Source organism: Poecilia latipinna, unplaced genomic scaffold (genome assembly GCF_001443285.1).
Source record: "Poecilia latipinna isolate Pla-1442-1.1 unplaced genomic scaffold, P_latipinna-1.0 Scaffold2272, whole genome shotgun sequence".
Taxonomy (NCBI): domain Eukaryota; kingdom Metazoa; phylum Chordata; class Actinopteri; order Cyprinodontiformes; family Poeciliidae; genus Poecilia; species Poecilia latipinna.
In genome coordinates, this window is record NW_015114888.1 from 330 (window position 1) to 10,049 (window position 9,720).

General features: G+C 43.2%; 1 protein-coding gene across 6 annotated transcripts in view; it reads left to right on the forward strand.

The window, feature by feature from the left end:
• The first annotated feature begins 416 nt into the window (after positions 1-416).
• Positions 417-9,720, forward strand: part of plekhg2 (pleckstrin homology domain containing, family G (with RhoGef domain) member 2) — an 83,575-nt gene continuing 74,271 nt past the window's right edge. For all 6 annotated transcript variants that reach the window (XM_015018435.1, XM_015018441.1, XM_015018436.1 and 3 more), the window contains exon 1: positions 417-721. The gene's annotated coding sequence lies outside the window, so the exon portion shown is untranslated. The remainder of the gene's footprint in view (positions 722-9,720) is intronic.

Below are 9,720 nucleotides of genomic sequence, written 5' to 3' on the forward strand. Positions count from 1 at the left end.
GCTGCACACCTGGTTGTCATGGTGACCTCCATGTTACTCAGCAGCTGGAGTCTGATGCTCCCTGCAGCCGCTGAGTCAGAGGAAAAACTCATAAAACCTGGAAACACATCAGCTCTGACAGTCAGAGTCTGTCTGAGTTTGATTCTTTCTGATCCAGTGGATTCATTTTTCTGCAGCTTCAACCTCCTGACTGAATCTGCTCCCCTACAGCATGCATGGTTCCGGTGGTTCCGGTGGATCCGGTGGATCCATGCAGTCTTTCCGGTGGATCCATCAGTTTTTTCTGCTCCAGTTTTTGTAAACTTGTAAAATCTGCAGATTCTTGAGGAGTTCTAGCTGGAAGTTTGTCAGAACCGTCTCTCCTTTCTCCCAGCCAGAGTTTGGACCTCCCCTCCCACCCCCCAGCTCCTAACGGGTCCACCCCCCTCCCCTCCCTCTGTTCGCCGCTCGCAGCTCCTCATCTCCAGCCCGCTGGTTCTGGTTCCGTTCCTCCGCCGGTTCACCGAACTTCTGCCGGTCTGTGGTTTCGTGAGCTGGACTGGTTTCGAATGGATTCTTTGTTTGCCTTTGCTGGGTAACAGCTGACCCAGTTTACTGGACGGACTGGGGCTGTGACTGGTTCGGGATCGCGTTTTTCCTGGAGCGACCTGTGGATCCGCAGGAATACCGGGAGAACCGAGCAGCAGGGCGGTCCATGTCTCCGGTCCGGTCCGGCTCCGAGGTGAGGTCCCATCCGAACCTGGTTTTATCGCGCTGCTTCCCACACAGAGGGAACTTTCCCCACTGAGTCCTGATTATTATTTATTAAATATGACCCTGATTTAAATATGACATAAAATAATGAAAAGTTTGTTCTGGATGATTATGATGACGAAGCATTCTGGCTTCCGGTCAGACCTCAGGTCATCCTCCTGAAAGATGTCTTGCAGATTAAAAAGTTTGATAATTTCAGATTTAACCCATCAACAGTTCTTTACTTGTAATATGTTTCAGCGCCTGTAGGGGGCGCGCTGAGCGCTTTCTGCTGTTTTAAAGCTGAACTGAGGAGTTTCAGTTCAGGTGAATCCGTGACGTTTTCCAGCTCTACCTTCATGGCTGTTTCTGTCAGGACGGTTTCACTCCTCATGGCTGTGTGTGTGTGTGTGTGTGTGTGTGTGTGTGTGCGGGGGGGGGGCTCTTCTGACCGTCATCGTGTTTGGCCTCTCTGGCTCATCTTTCAAACATTTCTTTTAAAAACAAAAGTTCCCACACAGACGAAGAATCCAGGAATGTCAGAAAACAACATGAGACGAAGATCCACAGTCTTCCTCAGAGGAACTGCGACTGCTTTTGGTCAAAATAATAAAAAATGCTCCAATATGCAGAAACCGACTGATGTGGGAGTTATTAAAACAAAAACACGACAGGCAGCTTCCAACACTGAGCAAACATCTGTCAGCAAAACAAGGAAGTTTCAGGCCTGAAGTCCTCTGAGACGCTCTTTAAGAAATAAAAACACGTCCAAACTCAGAAAATCTGATGATTTCATCTCCATGACGAAGGAAAACAAAGATTTTTATAGAACAGACTCCCAGGAGGAACGACAACATTTGTCCAACGGAGAGTTTAATGTTCACACGGATCAATGTTCATTCATACAGAGGAAACAGCAGCGCTACCGTTAGCTTAGCACAAAAACGCCTCCAACTTATCAGAAGGGAAAACAAATAAAAGAACTAAAGATTAGATCTGTCATAAAAAGAGTTTATAGATTTACTGTCTGATTACATGAAGCAGAAATTAACCAATCATAACTTAGATGAACTGAATTCAGCTAAGCTAAGATCAGATAAGCTAAAGATAAACCGAAATAACTAAGCTAACTCAAAGTCAGCGAAATTATGCTAAAATAAACTAACCTTCCCTAGAGTAAACTAAGCTAATCTAAAATAAGCTAAGCTATGCTAAAACAAACCAAGCTAAGGTCAGCTACACTTAGATAAGATGAATTAAGAAGTTAAAATACAGTAACAGACAAATTAAACCAAATATAAAGTCAGCTGAATTATGGTAAAATAAGATAACATTATCTTAAGTAAACTAAACTATTCTAAAATAAACTAAATTATGCCAGAAATTACGCTAAGCTAACGTAAACTACGTAAGTTAAAGTAGGAAGGCAAAATAAGGTGGCTATTCTAAAGTAAACTAAGATTAACTAAAATCAGCCAAGTTTAGCTAAAATAATCTAACATTAGCTAAACTAAATACATTTAGATTGAAATAAAGTTTGCTAAGTAAAATTAATGTAAATTAAACTACGGTCAGATAAACATAACCAAGGTAAGCTATGGAAAGCTAAGCTAAGATATGGTAAATTTAGCTTACTTAGGCTAAAATCAGCTAGGCTAAGGTAACCTAGCGGTGTCTGTTTTTTAAAGCTTTTTAGTGTTGAGGTTGTGTGGTCTGGTTCTACTGTATGAAGTATATTTTAATGATTTAATGGAGCCTGACCAAAGAACTGATTCTGGCTCGTCACTCTGCTGTTCTGGACCTTTTCACGCAAATGAACATTCAGGATTTGAGTCATAATTCAACTCTGGATCCTCATCTTTACTTTTAACAAACATGTTTTTATCTGCATGTCCTTTAATAAAAGCGGTCATGTGTTTCCTTTGACGGCCGTAAGGATCTGAATTTGGTTCGTCACTTTTGAGGTTTTGTTAAATTTGAACATATTTTTTTAAAAAGCTTTTTATTGGGGTCAAAAACATCGACTTGAACCCACAACCTTGGTCTTGCTGCTGCTGTCAGTGTTCAACCCAAACTGTCCTAAAGCTTCATCATCCTGTAGGGCAATATGGAGGCAACTTTGGTTGCCTGAACATATTTGGAAAGATTTCTAATTCTGTTTGTTGTTGATGTCTGTTTTAGAGCAAAGTTTGACCATTTTCACTGTTCAGTGCTGAAAGAAACCAGAAACGTATTTAAGTCGTTGTCTTTAGGAACCAACCCTGAGATTATTCCTTAACGTTTTCTAAGAACCAGTAAGAATCGATTTAAAGTTCGTTCTGTTTTCTTCACAGCGCTGCTTTTTACGTCTGAATGATTCATAGAAAATAGAGACAAGTGAGCAAGTCAGCTGAGAACTGTTCAACTGATGGTTCCTTCATGCAGTAACAGAACTCTGTGTGCCGAAGATCAATGAACGCATCGTATCGGGATGCAAATGTGTCGGTGTGTTCAGGTTCTCCTTCCCCGTTCCGTATTTACTCAGAAGAAACATCCCACATTTTAATCATGAGGTCAGTAAACGCATCATGACGTCCCAGAATGCAGAGTGTCTGTGACCCCTGACCTCTCCTCATGCTTCCATGTGCAGAGGGACTCGGCGTTTTCATCGTCTCCTAACCAAAGGCCTGCAGCCTCAGGCAACAGAAGCTGATTTTATTCTGATTCTGCTTCCTGGGCTCCAGCCAATGAGGCGCTTGAATTGTTGTCCTTCGCTGTCTCTGCTGGACGCTTCCACCTGATCTGCGATCAAACAGAAAGTGGAATATCAAAGCATAATGATCACATCATAATTAATGAGGCGTTTGGTTCTCTTCTCCTTAAAAGGCCAAATCCTCCTTATCACCCTCCTCATCTCTGACTTCACTGGAAGCAACCAGCCGTTCCAGGAATCATGAGAGCAACTTTGACCAAAGTCATGCCGGCTCCGACGGGTGAAGGATGAGGAGCGTGAGGAGAATTTTTATGATAAACAGGAAGCAGCTTCTCCTGCTGTTTGGTGAATCTGAGCAGAGATCCAGAGGTTACGCTCCAAACTCAATCACAGTCAGATGTTAGAGCTGCAAATGGCGACATGATGTATGCTCCCACTGCAGTGTCTCCATATTTAGACGTCAATGAAACCTGGCACTTTCACTTCTGCACTTGATGCTGTTTGACACAAACTTTGAACGTTGGTGTCGTCTCCATCTGTTTGGGTTCAGGTTCTGTTTTAGGTCGGTGCGCCTCCATCATACAACAAAACACAAGACAAGAATCCAGTTTAACTTATGATCATTAAATGTTTCAGTAATTTGATTAAACAAATTCAAAGCTCAAAACACAGGATCTGATTTATCATCCGATCTGACAGAAAACGGCCGATGTTTGCAGCAAATGAAAGACGTTAAATTAGCGAGATCTGGCAACCGCTGACGATCCTCTGACTCAGCAATTTGATAGTAAGGATGAGAGTGAAACAGGAAGTGACACGCTGTGGCAAATCAAAACACATCCGCTTTTATTTACTAGTGAAAACAGCAGCGTACTTACCCATTCAGAAAAATGAAGATCCCTGGATCCCTGCTCTGCTGGTCCGTAAACGAGTTGAATTAACGTTGATTCGCTCCATCCAAAGTATCGGCAACAATTGCTTCAACCATTGTCCTGATTTATCGTCCTTCTTCTTCTGCTGCAGAATTATGGTGCATGTCATAACTCTGCATGTGAAAATTGGATAAAATGCGACATGACTGTTCAGATCAGACCAGATTTAGCGGAAGAGGCACAAATTGATTTTTTGGGTGAAAAGATCAGAATCTGTCCGTTCAGACGGATGAGATGAAATCGGATTAGCCTGTTGAATGAACGTAGCTGGACTTTAGGTTTCATGTTCATCAGAATATCTAACATCAGTTTCATTCTCCTCTCAGTTGGATGCTTGTTATTTTGCTGCCATGTTATCGATTTTCACAAATTCAGAACCCAAATTCCGACATTTCCAACGTTTTCTGTATTTTATTTATATTAAATTTGTGTTTTTGCCAGCGGTCCGTCAGAATCAGCAGCTCAGTGGAAACTTGCTGGACTTCTGGCCTGACGATGTGATTCACGGGTTCAAATCCCAGCGGCGCCGTTGTCCTCCGGCGTTCCGGTAAATCCTGATATCTGGAGCTGAAGCTGCTCCAGTGTTTCCGGTTCCTCTGAGCGGTCCGCTCCGACCCAGACTCCAGGAGCCAAGCAGAACCAAACACACCCCAACCATCTCAACTATTTGGAAGCTCTTTTAATATTTAGCCTGTAATTATGGGATGTGGGAGGGTAGTTTCCTGGGTTACCACTGTTTGCTCTTTATAATAATTAGTCCAACAATTTAGCATCTTCTGAGGTTAGACACAGGCTCTGCTGTGACGCACAGTGTGTCAGTGTGTGTGAGTCCGGCGACAGCTGGATACCACAGCGATTCTGGCCCAGAGCCGCTCGGTAAATAACATAAATAACATACACAACATGCAGGAAAAAATACACAACATGGCGGCACAAATGCACAGAAACACGTAGTAAACATGCGCGTTCGCTCCACAGCAACTGAGAAAAGCTGGTTTAAAATTAGATCAATGCTTGTTTTAACTCCTACATGAGAGCTTGACCTGTGGAGGTCAGTAGGTCGATGGTTTGAATCCCAAATGGGTCAAAGCATCTTTAATAAAATCTAAAATGGACGTCAAGCTTGAGTCAGAAATAAATATCAGGTATGATAACGTGTCATTTTTTACAGTCAGTTCTCTGAATGACCATCTGAAGGAACAAACCGTTTCTGACTTCGTTCCTGGAATGTGACGCATAAATTCCCACGTTTTCACATGGAAACATTTGTGCAGGCTCTGGCGCAGCGGACAGCGTGTTGGCCTTCTAGCTCTGTAGGAGAGAGGCACAGGTTGTGGGTTTGAGTCCCGACAGAGTCAGTGCTTCAGGAAAAATGAAAAAAAGCTCTGGGATCAAAACCAGGTGAAGGTAATGTGAAGTCAGCAGCTCCAGACTGACAGATTTATGTTTCAGTCCCTGCAGCGACAGAAACGTTACAACATCACTACATGTTGCACCAGGAAGCAGAGAAACTGACTTCATGACCAGAATGACGGAGAAAACAGGCTTTAACTTGTCAGAGTGACGCTGTGATGTGTGTGTCTCTCACACATAAATGTGTCAGCAGGACACATTTATGGAGTCTCATCTTGATGTCCAACTATCCGCTGAGACGACTCCATTTCCCAGAATTCATCACAGGACAATAGAGCTAGAGCAGACTGAAGGCTGATCTATTTTTGTCTCATTGTGTTGAACCTCTCTGTGGAAATCTTCATTTTCTCAGCTGGATTTCTAGAACGTTCTGTCTGACATGTTTCAGCCTCAGTTTCCTGCCTGCCGACTGAATGAACGGTTCTGGTTCTGCTGGTACCTCGGGCAGAACCGGGTTTGTTATTGAGAAAGTGGAGAAGATGTGTATCTAAAAAAAATCTCCTTTAGTGCATTTTATTCAGTGGAAAAATAAATGCATTCATCATGGTACTAACTAGGATTGGTAGTTCTGTTGGGTTTATAAGCTCTAACATGGTTAGCGTTGTTGCTTCACAGCAAGAAGGTCTTTGGTTCAAATCCCATCCTGTGTGGAGAAAGTTAGAGATCCTCCATGATTAGCTTCTGCCAATTAGCATGTAGGTAAAATGTATAAGAGCTAGCTTAAGTACCATGCTGGTGTAGCGCTTTAGCATTAGCTTTAGCTAAATAGCATATTGGTGTACCACTTTAGCATTAGCTTTAGCTAAATAGCATATTGGTGTAGCGCTTTAGGGTTAGTGGAACTGTTCATGCTTAGAGCTTTATGGTTAGCCAGCTTTGTAGTTAGCGCTGCGCTCCCTTACTAACGATGAACATGAGGTTCATCTTGTCTGTTTTCATATTTCTGAGGCTCGGTAACCTTCCTGCAGTTGCAAAGGTCACAGAACAGGGTTATAAATTCAGTTTCCATCCTGCTTTGGCTCCTCAAACAGAACAAACCTGAATGTGTAAAGAACTGAAAACAATCTGAGGAGACCCCCAGGCTGAGTGCAGGGAGGTCAAAGGTCACTCTTTATGGCTCCCCTCTGAGGAAAGTTTCACAACTTGCATCTGTCAGACTTTCAGCCAGAGATTTAGAGGAAAAAAGTAAAAGTACTTTGTTACTGTAACCTGAGTAACACAGGAAGTCACTCAGAGACGCTGGAGCCTCATGTTTAAAAATGAGGCTCCATTACTAATCGTTGCTCAGACAACGATTAATAAAGAATGAGTTCAAAATTCAAATTACCATACAAATATTTCAAGGATCCCAAAAGGAAATTAAATGTCGTAACTCAGAGGTCCTCAGTTCGTCGATCTCGGCAGCGGGAAATCGGCCGTCCTCTTCTGACGCACTTATCAAAATATTCACTGGGATCCAAAACGTTTGCAACTAAAGAATAAAAAAAATAAACAAAACGTCTTCAAATTATTGACCCAACAAAAATATTAATCTCAGTAATTATTGTTTCAACTAGGTGTTTGTTCAATTCTTTGCGTTTTGGTTCCATTAGAAAATAAGAAAGGGACTCAAAGACCGACTGACCATCAGAGCAGCAGTTTAAATCAGCTGATCAACCACTGCTGTGTTGGGGAGCGTTTATTAATAATCACTGATCAACAATCACTGATTAACAACCGCTTATTAATAATCACAAAATAAACATCCAGCCTGATAACCTGATATCCTAATGAACTGAACGTTTTTAAAGTACCGTATTTTCTGCACTATAAGGCGCACATTCAATGAATGGCCCATTTTAAAACTTTTTTCATATATAAGGCGCATAGAATGGACACTACAGTAGAGGCTGGAGTTACGTTATGCATCCACTAGATGGAGCTGCACTAAAGGGAATATCAACCAAACAGTCCGACTCCGGTCGGTGAGGAGAGCCTTCCTGGGCCGGACGATGGCCACCCTTCTCCGTTCGCCCACAGCATGTTGGTGGAGAACCTGGTGCTAAACGACCTGCAGCCGACCCGATTCTAGACGGTCGGTAGGTAGATGGGTCAGTCAGACTTTATTAACAAACCAGCGTTCTGACAACTATCACAGCATGCAAAAGCTTCTTCTTCTACGGGCGAAAATGAAGTCAGTGGCTGCTTACCGTAGTTGCTAGACCTGTTGTGGCTCAATGTTGGTCCATATATAAGGGGCACTGAAGGTTTTTGAGGAAACTGAAGGTTTTTGGGTGCACCTTATAGTGCAGAAAATATGGTAATCTCTTCAGCTGGTGGAGTGCAGGTGGTTGCCACAGCAACGGGTGTGTTTAAATGACATAGAGAGTAAAAAGGTAGAGTGGTTTAGAGTTTATCACCTGTTCAGGTTATTTTACCTTTGGTTCCTCCCATCAGCCTGACGTTTCCCATATTGAGGTCATAGTTCAGATCTGCCATGCTGGTCTCAGGTTTGTAACCAGCTGCTGAAACCAGTAAGCTGCTCCCAGTGTCAGACTCTCACTGAGGAAGAAACCGCATCAGGTTTTCTATCACTTTATTATTTCTGCTGTAACTGACGGACATTCCCATATAAAATAAGTCAGTAGAGTTTAATGTACTGTCTTTACGTCATGAGGCGGATCGGCTGGTGGGAGGAAACGTAGATGTTGGCCTCAAAGGTTTGGGCTGTGACTCCTGACGGCTCGTTAGTTATTATAGACAGTGATGTAAAGTTTTGTTCAAATGATCTCAGGTTTGAAGAACTGAGCCGTATCGGTATTGTTTTTAATTTCTACAGAGCATGTCGTCAGCAAAAGAATAAAATAATGTCTTTTAAACGACTAGAACTTTTTGAAAATATTTTAGACTAACCGAAAGTCATTTCGATAAGTCTGAAGGTAAAAATACGTTTTACTTTCTGTAGTTAAGTACATTTCAATACTTACACTTTTTTACTAAACAGTCCAACCTGTACTTTTATGTTTACTAAAGTATTTTCTCATACAGCTGTCAGTACTTCTGCTATGGAGAATGTGAGGATCTGTGGCGGTTCTGCTTCTTCCTGTTCGGGTCAGAGAGCGATGGGTGGGTTGGGGTTGGAGTTCGGACCCCAGAGGAACCCCTGAAACGCGTCCTGCAGAACCTGGCTTCAGATTTCAGGTCCGATCCGTCACAGAAAGTTCCAGGTTCTGGGTCGCATCAGAACGCTCAGCACCAGCAGAAACCCAGTTTTGGTTCTGGACCACACACAGCGGCCCGGCCCACGTCTGTCAGGAGGAAGGGTGTCGGAGCGCCAGCCTCGTGTTTAGGCTGGAGGAGCACTTTCGCTCTCGGCCCGGTTCTGAACCCAGACCACAGAACCGGCCCGCAGCTCTAAACAAGAACAGCTTCTCCCCTCAGCTTACACAGAAACGACGGAGGCGCCTTCAGTTCTTCACCTCAACGGTTCTGAAACGGGTCAAACAGGAAGTCCTGCTGGGTTCTGGAACAAAGACATGAGCAGCATGTTTCTGTGGTTCTGGTTCTGGAGCGTGGAGACTCGATAAATCGACCATCCTTCACGCTCTCACCTCAAGTCAGATGAAGTAAATGCAGAACTTCATAAAGACCCGATCAGTTGGTTCTGATTCAGAGACAGGAAGTACTTAGCCCTGAAGCTACATGTTAGCATCTCATGTTTGTTGTTTTTCAGCTCAGGAACCCGAACAGAACTATGAGACCAAACCCAGTTAGTGTTGGTTCTGGTTCTGATCAGGTTCAGATGATGGCAGGAAGTTCTGGCTGCTTGGTGGGGAAAAGGAGGAAGTGATGCGGATCAGGGGTTTTATTGGGTTCTGGACCGAGCTCAGTACAGCATGTCTTACTGTAAATCTGTCACTTTAAAACCCTGAAGGAACATAAACCACATAACCCGGAGCCTGGGGTCCGATT